The 20,984-nt window shown below is 49.7% G+C and overlaps 1 long non-coding RNA gene across 1 annotated transcript; it reads right to left on the bottom strand.

Moving 5' to 3' along the window:
* Positions 1-15,373: 15,373 nt before the first annotated feature.
* Positions 15,374-20,370, bottom strand: LOC146079753 (uncharacterized). The gene is made up of 3 exons (XR_014474728.1): positions 20,246-20,370; positions 16,832-16,880; positions 15,374-15,572 (listed from the first exon to the last, which is right to left on the bottom strand). It is a non-coding gene; the product is annotated as an uncharacterized LOC146079753 (long non-coding RNA).
* Positions 20,371-20,984: the final 614 nt, after the last annotated feature.

The raw sequence follows: 20,984 nt of genomic DNA, 5'->3' as shown, positions 1-20,984 counted from the left end.
ACAAACAGTATTTGAAAGGTCCGGCTCACATATGGCATCCACGGACACACTTAGACTCTCCTCTGGGATTTGTGACATTTGTGAACTCGCCTTTGTCTTAAAAACTTTCATTCTTTTTTTTGTAGTAGCAGAAGGGCTACCATCATTCTTCTGAGACGCTGTACCATCAGTCAGAAACAAAGGCCAAGGCCGTAGCCTTTCCTTCCCACTGCGTGTGGTGAACGGCATATTGCCAATTTTATTTTTCTCCGCACGTGACTTAATTTTTTTTTTATGGACCATTGTAAAATTTGATTTCTGCTTTGCTTTTACATGGCCTCTAGGCCTTTGACCATCGGCCTTGCCATCATGAATCTGACTGGTGGTAGCAGCTTCAGAAGTTCTATCAGGTTGCTGATCTCCCACTATTTCCTCCTCCATCATCCTCCCCCCCAAAAAAATTTTTTAATACTTTTATTTATTTTTCTGATTTTTTACACTGGACACAGCCTGTGACACTGGACATTGCCCCTGGTCACTGGACACTGCCCCTGGACACAGCCCGTTACACTGGATATATGTCGTCACACTGGACAAAGGATATATGTCGTCACACTGGACACAGGATATATGTCGTCACACTGGACACAGGATATATGTCGTCACACTGGACACAGGATATATGTCGTCACACTGGACAATGGATATATGTTGTGACTTGTGACACTGGACACAGGATATATTGTCGTCACACTGGACACAGGATATATGTCGTCACACTGGACACAGGATATATGTCGTCACAGTGGACACAGGATATATGTCGTCACACTGGACAATGGATATATGTCACGCTGGACACAGGATATATGCCAGCACACATTACATGTCACACTGGACACAGGATATATGTTGTGACTTGTGACACTGGACACAGGATATATTGTCGTCACACTGGCCACTGGATATATGTCGTCACACTGCACACAGGATATATGTCGTCACACTGGACAATGGATATATGTCATCACGCTGGACACAGGATATATGTCGTCACACTGGACACAGGATATATGTCGTCACACTGGACACAGGATATATGTCGTCACAGTGGACACAGGATATATGTCGTCACACTGGACAATGGATATAGGTCACGCTGGACACAGGATATATGCCGGCACACATTACATGTCACACTGCACACAGGATATATGTTGTAACTTGTGACACTGGACACAGGATATATTGTCGTCACACTGGCCACTGGATATATGTCGTCACACTCGACACAGGATATATGTCGTCACACTGGACACAGGATATATGTCGTCACACTGGACACAGGATATATGTCGTCACACTGGACACTGGATATATGTCGTCACACTGGACACAGGATATATGTCGTCACACTGGACAATTGATATATGTCACGCTGGACACAGGATATATGTCGTCACACTGGACACAGGATATATGTCGTCACACTGGACACAGGATATGTCGTCAGTCGTCACACAGGACAGGACACAGGATATATGTCGTGAGTGACTTGTGACACTGGACAATGGATAAGATATAGGCCGTCACACTGGACACAGCCCCTTGTATTAATGCTGCCCCTGTACACAGTGTACTACTCAGCAGCACTGCAGCCCCTGTGTGTGAGCACTGCAGCACTGAGTTAGTTAGTTAAATCACAAAAAAAAACACAGGGTTCAGGGCTAAATAAAATAAATCACAACACAGGGCTTAGGGCTAAATAAATCACATCAGGGCACGGGCCACAGGACAGCCCCTGGACAGTGGACACTGCAGCCCCTGCGTGTGAGCACTGCAGCACGACACAGGATATATGTCTGTGGCACTCTAAAATTAGGGTATCTGATGCCCCGGAACGACATGGATGGGCAGCCTGCCCTTTGTCAAGATGGTGGCCAGGGACTCGGGGCTCAGCTGTAGCCCACATCAGCGAGGGACCGCTTTGATTGGTGGTTCAGCGGGGCGCGAGATGGCGGGGGTTGTCCTAGCCTGTTGCCAGGCAGAAGATAATGTAGCAAGTGGCGCGGGGCTGGAAGAGAGGAGGAGCGGAGTGCGAGGAAGGAGGGTTCAGAGAGGAGAGATCGAGGCAGGGGGATTCTCCACGTGCTGAGCGCGACAGCAGAGCGGAAGGCAGAGACGTTCCTACCCGGAGCGCAGGGCAGGAGAAGCAGGACGGAGACGCGGCATCGTCACGACAGCCAGCAACGCAGGGAGGAGAGAGAGAGCGACGCGTGTCTGACTGGAAGAAGACGCCGGCGGTGATTGACAGGACCCGACAGCGTGGGGAACCGCAGCAGCACGCCGTCCAACACAGAGTGCAGCCGCAGGGTTCACCGTCAGCACAGAAGACGCCCAGGAGCTGCAGCATCGCGACCAGCAGGCGCTGTCACCCTGTAAGAGAAATCAGGTACCTGGTGTCCCACAGCGATCCCTAACCCCTGGACAGCACCCCTGCTAAACTTACAGCCACTGTACCCACAGGCCCTGCCAGCTGCCCTATCCTGCCCCAGGAACTGTGTATCATTGCCTCCAAGGCCTCCCAGAAACAACTACACCGACTAGCCCGAACCCAGAAAAACTGCCTGCCCAGGGCCGCACTATCAGGAGCCCCTCTTCTATCTAGGCCTGCACTGCCGTGAGTTGTCACATTGCCCCTTTACTCGCGTGAGTATACTCACATACACAAGCGGGACATTTGATTAAGAGCCTGGCCACCCTACAGTGTGAGAGACAGAGTACTTTTCTGGGATCTTGTTTTAATGGAAAGTTAAGCCTCCAATACCCAAGGGACTGTTTGTTGTGGATCACAGGACCCCTATCAGCTTTTGACTTATCCACGGTGCACCTAGGCCAAAGGGTACCCTACTACTTTAATGAACTGCGCAGTTCAGGGACTCAGTATCTTTTGATCTATGGACCTCCGTTATTGTTGGTGCTAAGTGTACAGTGTTACAGTTTTATAGAAATTCATTTGCAAACCCTTTTCAATGTGTAATCCTCACTTTCTGCTGTGCACAGATTGCTGGCGGTATTGTTGAAACAGAATATTGTGTGAGTTGTGGCCTACGGGTATTATAGCTGGCCCCATTGCGCACAATATTTCTATTGTAGAACATTTCCTATTACTCTAGTAATACTTGGCAACTTTAGTGTACAGATTGTGTACCTGTTATTGATCTTCGGTTTTATTGTCATTACACTGATAAATTCTTCTGTTGTAGCGGTGATCTTGCACTTCATAGCAGTTTAAATAAATATTCTGATCACCGCCCTAACGAGTGCTGACCGATTTGTGGGGTTGTTTTGAGGTATTGTTTTCTCCGGGGAACCTTGTCCCTCCACCCTCCGAACTGCAGGCGAGTGAAGCCGGCAAGACACAGCAGAGCAGCGCCAGAAGAGGAGTCCGGAGTCTCAGGTACCGGCCACATACACCTACATGTGATTCGGTTATATCACACTTGGCGTCCGCGAACAGGATTCAATGATGTCGGACTCGGACCAATCGGAGGCGCCCACATCAACCAGAAGGAGGAGACGACTTCCTGCATCACCTGGGGAAGGAAATCCAGCGGCACCAATCACCATGCCATATTACTTTGGCGCACCCTGGGTACCGACGTACTCGGGAAACAACACCCCAGGGACGCACACGCTGAAGGAATTCAAAAATCGGATACTCTCCATGACACAGCTGTACCGGCTCGGCAACAAACAAGCGGTAGAAATACTGGTGGGGCAACTGAGAGGCCCAGCGCTACGGGAAGTAAGAACGTGGGAGGCCGACGAAAAAGAAACAGCAGAACAAATCTTTGAAAAACTGCGGGAGATCTTCGAATCAAAGACAATAGCCGATTTGAAGAGCCGCCTGTATTCAAGAAAACAGCGACCGAACGAGCCTCTGCGGGAATACGCGCTAAGTTTACAAGAAGCCATGAAGGCCATACAGCTGAGGGAAAAGACACCGAAGGAACAGGTGGACGAAACATTGACCAACCTCTTCATCGAAGGAGCGCGGGAGGAGGCAGTCAAGTCGCAATTGCGCATGTGGAGGCGGCAACAACCTGACAGCTCCTTCGCCAAATTTAAAGAGACTGTCCTACAGATCCTGGGCATGAACCAGAGTGGTCGGGATGAAGATGAGGACTCGATGGAAGGGGAAGCCTGCTACCAGGCCCCAAAAGGGCAAATCACAGACACCCTATACCCGAACAGAGCCGTTACCCAACAGGCACAAGCCCCCGCGGAACCAAGCCCACTCGAAGTGCTGACCCGCCAGATGTCCGAATTAACGAGTAATGTGACGCGCATGTCGCAAAAACTAGAAGACTTGGACAGAAATCAAGGCAGAAGTCGGCAGGGGGAATGGCGGCAGGACCGTGGCCCGAGGAATCGCCCAAGATGGGAGGTTACCCGCGAGTCCGGCCGAAGATCATCTGATCAATTCGACTAGCAGGGGCGACCAATCTGCCGAAGGTGTCAGCTGAGCGGACACATTGAGAGAAATTGCCCAGAAGCGACTTTAAACGAGAGGGCCCCGAGGCAAGGGACCGACCCTCGGGAGGAGACGCACTAACCGGTCCGGCACCACCAGCAGAATGGTGGCCCCGGTACGTCGGGGAATGCCCCCACCTGAGTATCAGGGTGAACGGGGTACAGCTGACAGCCCTCTTGGACACAGGGTCACAGGTGTCCACCATCAGAATCGCAGATTTCCTACAGCACTGGGCACAGAAAGACATTGTGTCTCCCCCCGCAACCTGGTTACACCTACTAGCCAGCAACGGCCAACCCATCACCTTTCAAGGATATTGGGAAACCGATGTACAAGTGGGAAAAGCCACCCTGGACCAACAGGGGTTCCTAGTCACCACTAACTCCAATGAATACCTACCTCCGGTGATACTGGGCATGAATGTGCTAAGAAATTGCCCGGATGAAGTAGTAGAAGCATTACGGTGGGAAATGAGAACAGCTCCCCCCCAGGAGAGGAAGGCTCTGCAGCAAACAGTGCGACTGATCACGGGTCAGCAGAAGTTCATCAACAAACAAGGAGAAGTGGGGAAGGCCCGAATCGCAGACCACCGCCCGATTCTCCTGCGACCAAACTCAGAGCAAGTCGTCTGGTGCAAGGCCAGGACGGGCCCGGGAGGCAGGGACTACGAAGCCCTGGTCGAATCCTACGATCAGACAGTTGCCAGAACCCTGGCGAAGGTAGTCCAAGGGAGAGTACCAGTGAGGCTGCTGAACCCACACCCGTACGCAGTCAAACTATACAAGTACTGTCAAGTGGCCAGGATTAGCTGGGTGGACTTCCAGGACATCCTGGGGCGAAGCGTCACGACGGCTCAACAGGGGGTGACGGAAGGGGAGAGAGACGACAGAGAATCCCCCTGGCACGCAGCCATACAGATCGGAGATGGGGACACCCCGGCCGAAAAGCGAGAGGGGGTCCTCCGTGTTGTAGAACGGAATGCTGCCGCGTTCAGCCAACACCCGAGTGACTTCGGCAAAGCCGGGAATGTATACCATCACATCCCTACAGGATCGGCTCCCCCGGTCAAAGAAAGGCACTGACCCCTTCCACCGGCTATGTACCAGCCCGTCCGGAATATGATCACCGAAATGAAGGAGGCTGGTGTTATCAAAGAAAGCCATAGCCCCTGGGCGGCTCCCCTTGTGATCGTCAAAAAGAAGGACGGTAGTCTACGCTTCTGCGTGGATTACCGCAAATTGAACGCCGTAACACACAAGGACGCCTACCCACTTCCCAGGATCGAGGAATCGCTCACGGCCCTGAAGACGGCGGAATACTTCTCGACCCTTGACCTGACCAGCGGGTACTGGCAGGTCCAGATGGCCCCAGAAGATAGAGAGAAGACGGCCTTCACGACGCCAATGGGCCTGTTCGAGTTCGACAGGATGCCCTTCGGACTCTGTAACGCCCCCGCCACGTTCCAACGTGTGATGGAGCACTGCCTTGGGCAGTACAACTTTGAGATGGTGCTCCTCTATCTAGACGACGTGATAATTTTCTCAAAGAGCTATGACGACCACTTGCGGCACCTGGATGAGGTCTTCAAACGATTGATACAAAGCGGTCTGAAGCTGAAGCCCAGCAAATGTCACCTGCTAAAACCCAGGATACAGTACCTCGGACACGTTGTTAGTGCGGAAGGCGTGATGCCCGATCCAGAGAAAATCACTGTCGTCAAAGACTGGCCAGCGCCCAAGACCGTCAGAGAGGTCCGCAGTTACCTGGGGTTCGTGGGCTACTACCGAAGGTTCATTGAGAATTTTGCAAAGGTAGCGTCCCCCCTGCATGAGTTGTTGAGAGGCCAGTCGGGCCATGAACGAAGGGGGTCGGCCTCCGTCGCCTGGGGAGAAGACCAGCAGCAGGCTTTCGACCAACTGAAAAGATCCCTGATAGACGCTCCATTATTGGCCTACCCCGATTACGACAAGCCGTTTCAACTTTACACGGATGCCAGCAACCGCGGGCTCGGTGCTGTGCTCTCCCAGACCCAGAATGGGCGTGAACGCGTAATAGCATATGCCAGCAGAGGCCTTCGCAAGACCGAGAGGAACTGTGAAAATTATAGTGCTTTCAAGCTAGAGATGCTCGCCCTGGTGTGGGCCGTGACGGAAAAATTTAAGCACTACCTAGCTGCCACCCCGTTTGTGGTCATGACTGACAACAACCCGCTAGTCCACTTACAAAATGCCAAACTTGAAACCCTAGAACAGCGGTGGATGTCGCGCCTCGCTAACTACAGGTATACGACAAATTACCGCAGCGGCAAGGCCAACGCTAATGCCGACGCTCTCTCCAGATTGCCTGTAATCGACGCTCCCGAAGAGGAAGGGGACCCGAGCGAAGAGGTGGAGATGCCCTCATTCGGGGCGTACAAAGCAAAGAATGTGGTCACCTCGGACCCCCTGTCCGTCACAGAGCCACGCCTCCAGGGAGGTGGGCTACTAGACACCCCGACAGTCGACTGGAGGAAGATTCAGCGCCAAGACCCGGTATTGAAAGAACTCCTGGTGCTGCTACGCCAACGCCGTCAGCTAGACAGGCACCAACGCAAAGACGCTGACCCTGAGCTTGTGAAACTGCTGAGGCACCGCGACAGATTTCGTGAGGAAGAAGGTATCCTGATTCGGGACAGCGTAGATCCTGGCACGCACCACCCTGTGGTTCAAGTGATTGTCCCCAGAAGACAGGCCCCAGTGCTCCTGACCGCATACCACGACAAGTCCGGTCATTTCGGGGTGCAGAAGACTGAAGCCATACTACGCACTCGATACTTCTGGGTGGGTATGCGAGAGGATGTGGAGACATGGTGCCGAGACTGTGTCCCCTGCAGTTTAAAGAGGGCCCCTGACGCTTCCCAGAGGGACCCCTTGCACTCCATCACCACCCAACGCCCGTTACAGATCGTGGATCTCGACCACGTCAAGCTCGAACCCAGCTCCAGTGGCCATCAATACGCCTTGACCATCACCGACCACTACAGTAAATTCCTGGTGGTCGTTCCAGTTCGAGACCTCACCGCCAAGACCACCGCGGAGCAATTCCTCAAGCATTTCGCCCGACCCTATGGCTACCCCGACTGCATTCTCACGGACCAGGGGCCCGCCTTCGAGTCCCAACTCTTCCACGAGCTATGCTCCTACTACGGCTGCCGAAAAATCCGGACGACAGCTTACCACCCCCAGGGGAACGGGCTCTGCGAACGGGCTAACCAGACCATCATCGGCATGCTCCGCAGCCTGTCCGCTGAAGATCGAAATAAGTGGCCGACCTTGCTTCCAGAACTGGCGTACCTCTACAATAACGCTGAACACTGTTCCACCGGCTTCACTCCGTACTACCTAATGTTTGGCCGCAAGGGCAGGCTTCCACAAGATTTGGAACTTTCCCCGATAGAGGGCCCCCCAATCCGGCCTCAGACCAACTGGGTCTGTGAGCATCAGCAGAGGATTGACGCTGCTCGAGAAATCGTTACGCAACGAATGGAGGGCGCCCAGCGCCGGCAAAGTAGAGATTACAACTCTGGCAATCGGCCAGTGTCACTGAAGGTTGGAGATCCTGTATGGAAGAAGCGGAACCACCGTTCAAGTAAACTCAACGCCATGTGGGAGGCGGAACCGTACACCATCGTGAGAACCCCCACGGGTGACCGCCACACCTATGAGATCCAGAAGACCCCCGAGGGGCCCATCAGCGTGGTGCCAAGGGACCAGCTCAAACTCTGCACTGCCGAAGCCCCAACAGCACCGAGAGTCTCGCCTGAGGTGGAGGGGCAGGGAACCTGGGGGGGCATGCCTTGGGATAATCCTACTGATCTGTTAGTTTTCATGAGCGCTCCAGTGCCTTTCCTCCCATGGGAGTCCCCTGTTCCGGTGACTGGCCACCCCGTAGCAGAAGAGCCTTCACCGGTGCCGGAACACGGTTCCCCGGAGGTACCTCAGCCCACGATCTGGACGCGCAAGTCGGAGCGCACGACCAAGGGTGTCCCACCCTTGAGGTATAGACAGTAAAGTGCCTATCTTTATCAGTCATTGAAAGTTTTTTTTGTATGTGTTTGGACTGTTTCCATTTGAATGTACAGTTGTTCACCCTGTCATGGACATTTGTGGTACTGAACGTGCTGTTTAGTAACCCGTAGACCATTAGACCTCCGCGATAATGCCCGCGGACTGGCATTCTTCAAGCGGGGGAGCGTGTGGCACTCTAAAATTGGGGTATCTGATGCCCCGGAACGACATGGATGGGCAGCCTGCCCTTTGTCAAGATGGTGGCCAGGGACTCGGGGCTCAGCTGTAGCCCACATCAGCGAGGGACCGCTTTGATTGGTGGTTCAGCGGGGCGCGAAATGGCGGGGGTCGTCCTAGCCTGTTGCCAGGCAGAAGATAATGTAGCAAGTGGCGCGGGGCTGGAAGAGAGGAGGAGCGGAGTGCGAGGAAGGAGGGTTCAGAGAGGAGAGATCGAGGCAGGGGGATTCTCCACGTGCTGAGCGCGACAGCAGAGCGGAAGGCAGAGACGTTCCTACCCGGAGCGCAGGGCAGGAGAAGCAGGACGGAGACGCGGCATCGTCACGACAGCCAGCAACGCAGGGAGGAGAGAGAGAGCGACGCGTGTCTGACTGGAAGAAGACGCCGGCGGTGATTGACAGGACCCGACAGCGTGGGGAACCGCAGCAGCATGCCGTCCAACACAGAGTGCAGCCGCAGGGTTCACCGTCAGCACAGAAGACGCCCAGGAGCTGCAGCATCGCGACCAGCAGGCGCTGTCACCCTGTATGAGAAATCAGGTACCTGGTGTCCCACAGCGATCCCTAACCCCTGGACAGCACCCCTGCTAAACTTACAGCCACTGTACCCACAGGCCCTGCCAGCTGCCCTATCCTGCCCCAGGAACTGTGTATCATTGCCTCCAAGGCCTCCCAGAAACAACTACACCGACTAGCCCGAACCCAGAAAAACTGCCTGCCCAGGGCCGCACTATCAGGAGCCCCTCTTCTACCTAGGCCTGCACTGCCGTGAGTTGTCCCATTGCCCCTTTACTCGCGTGAGTATACTCACATACACAAGCGGGACATTTGATTAAGAGCCTGGCCACCCTACAGTGTGAGAGACAGAGTACTTTTCTGGGATCTTGTTTTAATGGAAAGTTAAGCCTCCAATACCCAAGGGACTGTTTGTTGTGGATCACAGGACCCCTATCAGCTTTTGACTTATCCACGGTGCACCTAGGCCAAAGGGTACCCTACTACTTTAATGAACTGCGCAGTTCAGGGACTCAGTATCTTTTGATCTATGGACCTCCGTTATTGTTGGTGCTAAGTGTACAGTGTTACAGTTTTATAGAAATTCATTTGCAAACCCTTTTCAATGTGTAATCCTCACTTTCTGCTGTGCACAGATTGCTGGCGGTATTGTTGAAACAGAATATTGTGTGAGTTGTGGCCTACGGGTATTATAGCTGGCCCCATTGCGCACAATATTTCTATTGTAGAACATTTCCTATTACTCTAGTAATACTTGGCAACTTTAGTGTACAGATTGTGTACCTGTTATTGATCTTCGGTTTTATTGTCATTACACTGATAAATTCTTCTGTTGTAGCGGTGATCTTGCACTTCATAGCAGTTTAAATAAATATTCTGATCACCGCCCTAACGAGTGCTGACCGATTTGTGGGGTTGTTTTGAGGTATTGTTTTCTCCGGGGAACCTTGTCCCTCCACCCTCCGAACTGCAGGCGAGTGAAGCCGGCAAGACACAGCAGAGCAGCGCCAGAAGAGGAGTCCGGAGTCTCAGGTACCGGCCACATACACCTACACGTGATTCGGTTATATCACATGTCGTCACACTGGACACAGGATATATGTCGTCACACTGGACACAGGATATGTCGTCAGTCGTCACACAGGACAGGACACAGGATATATGTCGTGAGTGACTTGTGACACTGGACAATGGATAAGATATAGGCCGTCACACTGGACACAGCCCCTTGTATTAATGCTGCCCCTGTACACAGTGTACTACTCAGCAGCACTGCAGCCCCTGTGTGTGAGCACTGCAGCACTGAGTTAGTTAGTTAAATCACAAAAAAAACACAGGGTTCAGGGCTAAATAAAATAAATCACAACACTGGGCTTAGGGCTAAATAAATCACATCAGGGCACGGGCCACAGGACAGCCCCTGGACAGTGGACACTGCAGCCCCTGCGTGTGAGCACCGCAGCACGACACAGGATATATGTCGTCACACTGGACACAGGATATGTCGTCAGTCGTCACACAGGACAGGACACAGGATAAATGTCGTGAGTGACTTGTGACACTGGACAATGGATAAGATATAGGCCGTCACACTGGACACAGCCCCTTGTATTAATGCTGCCCCTGTACACAGTGTACTACTCAGCAGCACTGCAGCCCCTGTGTGTGAGCACTGCAGCACTGAGTTAGTTAGTTAAATCACAAAAAAAACACAGGGTTCAGGGCTAAATAAAATAAATCACAACACAGGGCTTAGGGCTAAATAAATCACATCAGGGCACGGGCCACAGGACAGCCCCTGGACAGTGGACACTGCAGCCCCTGCGTGTGAGCACTGCAGCACCTAGTTAGTTAAATCACACTACAGGGCTCAGGCTACAAGTCTACAACACAGGGCAGTGAGGGCAGGTCACGGAGCACAGCACAGCACGGAGCACATGGCACGGAGCACAGCACAGGGCAGTGAGGGCAGGTCACGGAGCACAGCATGGAGCACATGGCACGGAGCACAGCACAGGGCAGTGAGGGCACAGGTCAGGTCACAGAGCACATGGCACAGAGCACAGCACGGAGCACACGGAGCTTCCCAACCACCCTCTTCCCTCTCCAAGATTGGAGTGAAGATGGCGGGCGCGCGTGCGTCTTTTATAAGATCCCGCTCCCGCGAGAATCCGACAGCGCGATGATGACGTTCGGCCTCGTTATTGGTCCGGAATTCAGGCGGGAACACCCGAGCCGGCTCGGATCTGGCCCGGATCCCCGATATTCGGATCTGTCGGATCTCGGGGATCCGGACCCGCTCATCTCTAGTTTGTTTGCATAGAAATGCACACAATGAGCTCTTCATACAAGCAGAGTTTGAAACTTGAAACTAGGGATGTGCACTGGGCACTTTTCGTGTTTTGGGTCTGTATCTCGGGCAGTGTTTTGGATCTGGATCTGTTCCAAAATACCACTATTTTCGTGTTTCATGTTTCGTGTTTTGGATCTATATTTTTTTGCCAAAAAACATAAAAAATCACTAAAATTGCAGAAGTTTTTTGTTTTGTTTTTGCTTCTACGCTATTATTAACCTCAATATCATTCATTTCCACTCATTTCACAATACTGTTTTTAGGACAATATTTGCACTGAGGTACAGTAGCTGGATAACTATGCTAAGCCACACAAGTGTGCAGCACAAACAAGTGGCTCATCTAGGAGTGGCACTGCAGTGGCACACAGGATGGCTGTTTCCTCGCAGCCACAGGTGTGGGAGAAAATGAGGGAGGAGCTGCTGCCGTGTCACAGTCCGCTTCAGATGACAATCTCCTGACCAGCAGGTCTTTGCACCATGTGCAAACAAAGACACAACATACGCTTTTAAACCGAGGATCGAGCACGGAGGCCAGAATGTATTCCTCTGACTTTAACAGACTGACCACCCTCGTATACTGGCAAAGCATATGTAGGGCTTCATCCACAAGAGCTACATGCTTTGCGGAATTGCAATGCTTTAGCTCCTCCTTCACTTTCTCCAGCTGCTGCTGCAACGGCCTGATCAGGGGAATCACCTGAATCAAGCTTTTTATTTGAAATATATTATGCTGGTGGCACAGGAGTGTAGTGTACCCCTAAACGACACACACACACCAGAGACAGAAAAAAATAAAAGGGATTATTAATAACCCCTTAATTTGAAAAATATTATGCAGCCTGCACAGGAGAGTAGTGTACCCTTACACACACACACACTGCAGTGATAGAAAATAAATTAAAGGATTAATAATAAAAATAACCCCTTTATTTGAAAAATATTATGCTGGTGGTACAGGAGTGTATTGTACCCCTAAACCACATACATACATGGCAGAGACAGAAAAAAATTAAAGGGTTTATTTAACCCCTTTTTTTTGTAAAATATTATGTGAGCTGCACAGGAGAGTAGTGTACCCTTACACACACATGGCAGAGACAGAAAAAAATCAGAAAAATAAATCTTTATTTTTTTTATACAGTGTACACTGTACTGTCATGAGATATACAGCTGTCGGCTGTACCACTGGACTTTAACGTCAGTGCCACTGGACTTAATCAGCAATATATATCAATATCAGTGTACTTAACGACAGTATGCACTTATGCAGCAGCAGTGCAGTACTACCCAAATGGACTTTACGGTCGGTGCCACTGGACTGGAATCAATCCGCAATATATCAGTATACTTAACGGCAGTATGCACTTATCCAGCAGCAGTGCAGTACTTCCCAAATGGACTGTAAGTAACACTGGACTGGACTACAGAACTGTAGTAGTCAAAACTCCTACATGTATCTAATCTATGAGGCACAGGCACAAGCTGTCAGTGCCACCGGACCGGACTACAGAAGGAAGTAACTGTAGTAGTTAAAACTGCTACAGCTAAGCTATCTATGAGGCACAGGCACACAGGCAGCGGGCAGGCGAGTAAGCACGCGGACGGGCAGGCGGCCAGGATGTCCTATCACTTCACTCTCTAAGACTGGAGTGAAGATGGCACCCGCCCGCCCCTTTATAGGGTTCAGATCTCGTGAGATCCGACAGCTGGAGATCGCGAGCACCGGAAACGAGTGCTCCGAGCCTGGGCGGGAAGTCGACCATTGAATGATTTCTCTAGAGCTCGCGGATCTAAGACTTTCTGGTGGGTTAGATCTGCGGGCTCCCTGTAGGCGACGCTTGCACAAAAAGGCTGCACATGCGCATAAAAGTTTGCAGTCGCTAAACATCGCTCCCCTGAACGAATGCGTAGTGGAGCGAAGCAACTAGAATGAGGACCAATATTCTGTAATACCATATCACCAGATGCTGTTGTATTCAGCACATTAGTTTTCATTAGTGGAGTAAGAGACACCAAGTGGGAAAGCTGTGTATTGCATGCTGCACCTTGGTACACCGTAGCATGCCTTACCCAGGGCCTGATCAACCAATAGGCTGATCAGGCTGCAGACTGGAGCGATTGTTCCTGGGGGGCAGCATTGGCACAATAGACACTGTGGCTCTACCTACTACTGGAAGCCATGGCGGGGGAGGCGGGAGTCTGCAGGTTCTATGCAGATGCCATGGAATCTTCAGAAACAGCCTCCCAAAATTGACCTCCTTCTTCAAGGAGACAGATGCAATAGGTCCTACAAGCATCTGTCAGGAAAAGGCAGCACTTCCAGTGCTACCCAAAAGTGTGGATTCCGACAGAGCTGAGCAGTAACCCTCCTGACAAAGGAGCATGTAAGCCCCTGACCATGAGTAAGAAACCACCTGGCAATAAGTATTGAACCTGCATAGGGAGAGGAATCAGTAGCAGAAAAAAAGACGTAATAATGCCACTTTATAGGTCATTGGTACGACCTCATCTGGAATACTGTGTCCAGTTCTGGAGACCATATCTTCAGAAGGATATAAATACATTGGAGAGTGTACAAAGAAGGGCAACTAAAATGGTGCATGGCCTACATCAAAAAACTTACCTGGATAGACTAAAAGATCTTAACATGTATAGTTTGGAGCAGAGAAGGGAAAGGGGGGGACATGATAGAAATCTTCAAATATATCAAGGGTTTTAACATAGTACAGGAGGGAGATTTTCTTCAAAGGAAAAGAAGTAATAAAACACGAGGACATGCACTGAAACTGGAGGGAGGTAGGTTCAGGGAAAATGTTAGAAAGAATTACTTCACAGAAAGGGTAGTGGATAATTGGAATAGCCTCCCATCAGAGGTGGTAGAGGCTAAGACAGTAGAACAATTTAAACATGGGATAGGCATATGAATATCCTTACAAAGAAATAAGGATTAAAAAGGGTTGAGTTTACCTGAAGGGTAAAAAAGGGGCAGACTAGATGGGCCAAATGGTTCTTATCTGCCGTCAAATTCTATGTAACCTCAAGAAATGAGCATATGTAACCCAGGCAGTGAGCAAGTAAACCCTGTAATGAGCAAATGTAACCCCTGACAATGAGCATGTAACCCCTGGCAACAAGAACATAACCCCTGGCAATGATCACATTGGTAAGAAAAAGTATAATTAATAAAAGGTGGTTGCCGAGGGTGGCTGGAACCCTTAATCAAGCACTGGGCTTACCATGCAAACCTGGGCAATATTTATGACTAAGATGCATGTATGGTGAAACGACAGCAAGGATGAGCATGCCTTGATAAAGCTGTGATTAAACACAGCGAAACGCGTCAGTTTCCACAATTATTCTTGAGGACTTCATCTGAACCATCTTGGACGTAAGCCCCCGATCAGTGCAGGTTACATCAACTCACCAGTGGTTATTATAATACTCCAATAGGTCCATTATTCTTTTATAGTATTTTTATTTATTATACATGTGTATTCTTAATGTGTTATTAAAATTGTTATATTTTCATTGATGCATATACTTCATGGTATTTGTTAGCGCTGCTTTCACTTGTCTTGCTTCCTTATTCCTAATTTACCTCTTAAAATCATCCAATAACTTAAACCAAAATTAACCATAACTTATCTAAATGAAATAATGTCATTGATACACAGACAGCTTTGCTTAAAGCTTTTTATTCAGTTATAATTGAACCAGATAGGTCATGGTGGCTAATACAATCAATTTAAAGAAATTAATTCAAACTATTAGTTGTATACTGGATATAATATATTATACTTCATCTTCTGTTGTAGTGAGTAAGGTTTGTCCAAGGTAACAGTCGGGGGTTCTCTTTGCATCGTCTTTACTCATCTATTCCGCCCCATCCTCTTCAGAAGATTCTATGAAGAAAAGAGAATAGATTTGTAGTTAGACACAAGCACTATGAGCAGATATCAACACTTCAGTCTTTTGATCAACCAAATGTGAAAAAGCCACAAACAGAGAGCATCAGAACCATGTACCACATTTTGGTAAGATGTATCAAAGCTCAGGGAGAGATAAAGTGGAGAGAAGTAAAGGTGGAGATTTACTAAGCCTTCGAGAGTAAGATAAAATACCAAAACAATCAGCCCCTGTTCGATTTCAAACACAGCCTGTAGTATGGCAGTTACAAGCTGATTGGCTGGTATTGTACCTCATTCCACTTTATCTCTCTCCAAGGCTTAGTCGATCTTATACAAAGTACCAACCAGTCAGCTCCTAACTGTCATGTCACAGACTGGGTTTGAAAAACCACAGCTCGGTACTGATTGGCTGATTGGTTGGTACTTATGGACCAATGTACTAAGCCTCGGGGACATATTTATCACAATCTGCATTTCAGTATCACAAGGAGGGTGGGATGTGTCACCGTCCCTGGAAATCTGGTACTGAGACCTGGGATTCCCTCTACACATGTGCCGAGTGATGGCACCAGCTGCAGGGCATGCTGGGAGGTATCCATGACAGATCCCTCACACAGCGCTGCGGAGAGAAGCCAACTGATCTCTACCTATCCATACCCTCTGCGTGTGATGCACCACGGCTCAGTATCAGTGACATCATTAAGCCATGAAGTGATTGCGCTGCATTCATATGATTGTTTAATGGTTTAATTAGGTACAAAATCCAAATTAAATATTTAACATACTGTATAAGAATTTCGTTTATTAATTACAGGTACGACTTTTTAATTTTAAATTATTTTATTTGTAAAAAAAAACACTGAATTTATAGTTATTTTGTAACCGTAAATAATCCCATCTTGTGCCATTGGCAAACACATTCATTGCTGCCTGGTACAGGAGAGATAGTAAATGAAACCTAGTTAAACAGGTAGAGATCAGCGGTGGGCAAAGGTCAGTGGGTGAAAGAGCAACGCTGCAATGGGGACACTGAAGGTGTGTGTGTGTCTCTGTGTGTGTGTGTGTGTGTGTGTGGGGAGTGGAGGGGGGGGGGGAGTTGTGCAGCAAAGCAGATGCCACCAATAATCTGTTAAACTGGACTATCCAGCATAGTGTCGGAACCGGGGGTGCCGGATTTTCGGTGGTGTACATGTACATTATTATTATTCTTGTTAAAAAATGAGACAATAAATCCCACCACTGCCAAGACTTACCAATGCTCCGTTTTCCACATTTCCCAAAACAGAAGGGAAGCATTTCTCTCTGTACAGAAGAGACACATATGATCATTACATCAGACAGATACAGTATACAGTAGCCATGTATTTGGCTTGGTTGAAATATCTTCTACTGAACAGATGAATTTGGCAATAATTATTATTTTTTGGAGATACAGTAGTGACGTAACTGAAAATTAAACACATATGGAAGCAGTGGTGGCTACTACTCTACTACACATGTGCATTGGCTTCAGACCATAGAAGCCAGCTAGGGCTACCCAAAAGGCAGGGAGTTGCTTCCCAATGGTACATCCTGTCCTGCAGGTGCATGAAAGGTAGGACAACTAACAGGAAGTCACAGAGAAGCCAGTGCAGTCATGGACATGAGCATAGGATGCAGATTTTACTGGAGGGGAGGGGATCCGCCACTGTAAGGCACCAATATAGTGTCACTGGTAGCAGTAGCAACATAAATAGTTAATATACTGATTGATAAATAGTCTCTCGGTTTGCTCTAGCTAAATGGGCTTCTTAGTGTTTCCTACTGAGAGCTCTGATGTGTATATATAAATCAATATATATGTTATAGAGTAACAATGTATACAATTAAAGATCATTTCCTTGAGATTTTAATTTACAATAACTGACAAGTCCTAATATGCCAATGAGTACAGCTAAGTGACATTTTTCAAATTAAATGAAAACTTGCACCTTTCCCCATTCAGCTGACAATGTCACGCGTATCGCCAGCAGAATTTGTTCTCTGTTCAGTTACAAATGGTAAAAAGTGAAAGCAGAACAGGTGTGCTGTAGGGGTGCACTGCCCTGTGTGCTCTGCTCCATACAATCTAAGGGGTTCTCCCGTGTGCTGTAGGGGTGCACTGCCCTGTGTGCTCTGCTCCATACAATCTAAGGGGTTCTCCCATGTGCTGTAGGGGTGCACTGCCCTGTGTGCTCTGCTCCATACAATCTAAGGGGTTCTCCCATGTGCTGTAGGGGAGCGCTGCCCTGTGTGCTCTGCTCCATACAATCTAAGGGGTTCTCCCATGTGCTGTAGGGGTGCGCTGCCCTGTGTGCTCTGCTCCATACAATCTAAGGGGTTCTCCCATGTGCTGTAGGGGAGCGCTGCCCTGTGTGCTCTGCTCCATACAATCTAAGGGGTTCTCCCATGTGCTGTAGGGGTGCGCTGCCCTGTGTGCTCTGCTCCATACAATCTAAGGGGTTCTCCCATGTGCTGTAGGGGAGCGCTGCCCTGTGTGCTTTGCTCCATACAATCTAAGGGGTTCTCCCGTGTGCTGTAGGAATGCGATGTCCTGTGTGCTCTGCTCCATACAATCTAAGGGGTTCTCCCATGTGCTGTAGGGGAGCGCTGCCCTGTGTGCTCTGCTCCATACAATCTAAGGGGTTCTCCCATGTGCTGTAGGGGTGCGCTGCCCTGTGTGCTCTGCTCCATACAATCTAAGGGTTTCTCCCATGTGCTGTAGGCAGGGCAGGCGACAGGGGGGGTCAAGGGGGACAAGTGTGACGGGCCCCAGAGAACTAAAGGGCCCCAGAGCTTCCATGCCCCAGCACGGCCACTGCCTGTACTAGCTGGAAGCAGGATCTGGAGCTGCGAAAGGTTAAATGAGGCTCATGCAGAAGAGCATTGTGCGGATTTGGGATTAGGGGGGGCGCTCCATACAAATTAAGGGGTTCTCCCATGTGCTGTAGGGGAGCGCTGCCCTGTGTGCTTGCTCCATACAAATTAAGGGGTTCTCCCATGTGCTGTAGGGGTGCGCTTCCCTGTATGCTCTGCTCCATACAAATTAAGGGGTTCACCCATGTGCTGTAGGGGTGCGCTGCCCTGTGTGCTCTGCTCCATACAATCTAAGGGATTCTCCAAGGTGCTGTAGGGGTGCGCTTCCCTGTGTGCTCTGCTCCATACAAATTAAGGGGTTCACCCATGTGCTGTAGGGGTGCGCTTCCCTGTGTGCTCTGCTCCATACAAATTAAGGGGTTCTCCCGTGTGCTGTAGGAATGCGCTGTCCTGTGTGCTCTGCTCCACACAATCTAAGGGGTTCTCCCATGTGCTGTAGGGGAGCGCTGCCCTGTGTGCTCTGCTCCATACAATCTAAGGTGTTCTGCCATGTGCTGTAGGGGTGCGCTTCCCTGTGTGCTCTGCTCCATACAATCTAAGGTGTTCTGCCATGTGCTGTAGGGGTGCGCTTCCCTGTGTGCTCTCTCCATACAAATTAACGAGTTCTCCCATGTGCTGTAGGGGAGCGCTGCCCTGTGTGCTCTGCTCCATACAATCTAAGGTGTTCTGCCATGTGCTGTAGGGGTGCGCTTCCCTGTGTGCTCTCTCCATACAAATTAACGAGTTCTCCCATGTGCTGTAGGGGTGCGCTGCCCTGTGTGCTCGGTCCATACAAATAAAGGGGTTCCACCTATGTGCTGTAGGCGTGCACTGCCCTGTTTGTTCACTCCAAGTAAAGGGGTTCCACCCATGTTAATTGGGCGCTACTGCCCTGTGTGCTTGCTCCAGAAAAATTAAGGTGTTCTCCCGTGTGCTGTCGGGGTGCCCTGCCCTATATTTGCTCTAAATAAAAAGGGTTCCACCATTGTTATTTGGGTGCTGCTGCCCTGTGTGTTTGCTCCAAATAAAAGGGTTCATCCGCGTTAATTGGGCATTACCCAGTGTGCTCACGCCAAACAAATTAAGGAGTTCCTCCCCTGTAAATTGGGTGTTGCCCTATGTGGGTTCGCTCCATATAAAGGGGTTCCAGCCATGTTTATTGGAAGCTGTGCTGTGTGCTCATTCCCAAAAAATTAAGTTATTCTCTCGTGTTCTGTAGCAGTGCGCTGCACAGTGTATTTTCCAAATAAAGGGGTTCAACCTGTGTTAATTGGGTGATGCAGTACTGTGTGTTTGCTCCAACTAAAGGCAGGGCCGGATTAACAATGGGCTAGATGGAGCTGCAGCTCCAGGCCTCCCATTAAAATAGGCCCACAGGATTGCAGTGTTGCTGAAAACAGGAAAAAATAATTGATATAATCATTTTGAAATGTAGTGAAATGAATCTGTTCCTGGGATGTGTGCGCTTTACCTGCACTCAGTTCAAATTGTTTGTACATTACTTCAATCTAATTGTGACTTTTCTGTTTTTGTCAATTTTTTTTAATTACTGAATCTTCACTCAATAAAAATGTTGGAATATAAAAAAAATGCGGTTGTACCCACTGTCCACTTTACCAAGGACATATGGACAAGTGGTAAAGGGCAAACTAAGGACTATATTACTGTGGCAGCCCACTGGGTAGATGTATCGCCTTATGCAGCAACAATAGCAGCGGCACCAGTTTGGAGTGAAATCATGTTTAACTGTAAACTTGATGATTATTACAGTATTGTGAATCTGAGGTTCTTACCTTGGCAAGGTCACTAGAAGAAAGCTCGTTGTCACTGTTATGTCCCATTTCTGCGGCAGACACCAGACACACCTCAGCAGACACCAGCATTAGGACAGCGAGAACTACAATGATTTTCATGACTCCTTTTTTCTGAGAAGAACCTCACAAGATGGGCTCACACTGTCTCTGAGAAGATAAGAAGTGTCAGTCAGCAGGATCAGTAACACATAAACAGAGCATCCACAAATAAACACACACATGTACACGGCTGCCGAGAGGGGGGGAGCGGGTACATTTTACCCAGGCCTAGGCCTGTCATGGGGGACTAGGTCCGGACACACACATTTTTTTATTTGGTGGCGGGTGCCATGTGAATTTTGGCTCATACTGGCCCTTATTCTGATCGGTGCGGCCGGAGCCGATTATGCGGCCAGGACCGTGCGTGCGAAACCCCGCCTTCCATACGGATCGCCAACTCCGTCCGTATGCGGTAAGAAGCTGTCCGAACGGACCGCACGTGTATTTTTCACGGAATACGCCTCCTCCATCTAAGGGAACCTCCCCCATCATTCGATGGTCGCAGACCATCGAATGCAGGACCGTGTGCTCCACCAGCTCCCGCAACCTCAGACCACACGGACATTTTTCCGTGCAAAAGCAGGGATCTGGGCGGGCAGCAGACATCCGGCGATGTCATATGTCCGCCCCCTACACGTGCGTCACGGCCGCATTACCATACGAACGCCCAGCGTTTTCA

Source organism: Crinia signifera, chromosome 5 (genome assembly GCF_055691185.1).
Source record: "Crinia signifera chromosome 5, ASM5569118v1, whole genome shotgun sequence".
In the NCBI taxonomy this organism is placed as follows: Eukaryota; Metazoa; Chordata; class Amphibia; order Anura; family Myobatrachidae; genus Crinia; species Crinia signifera.
The sequence above is the reverse complement of the archived record's forward strand: the minus strand, read 5'-3'. Positions and strand labels throughout refer to the sequence as shown.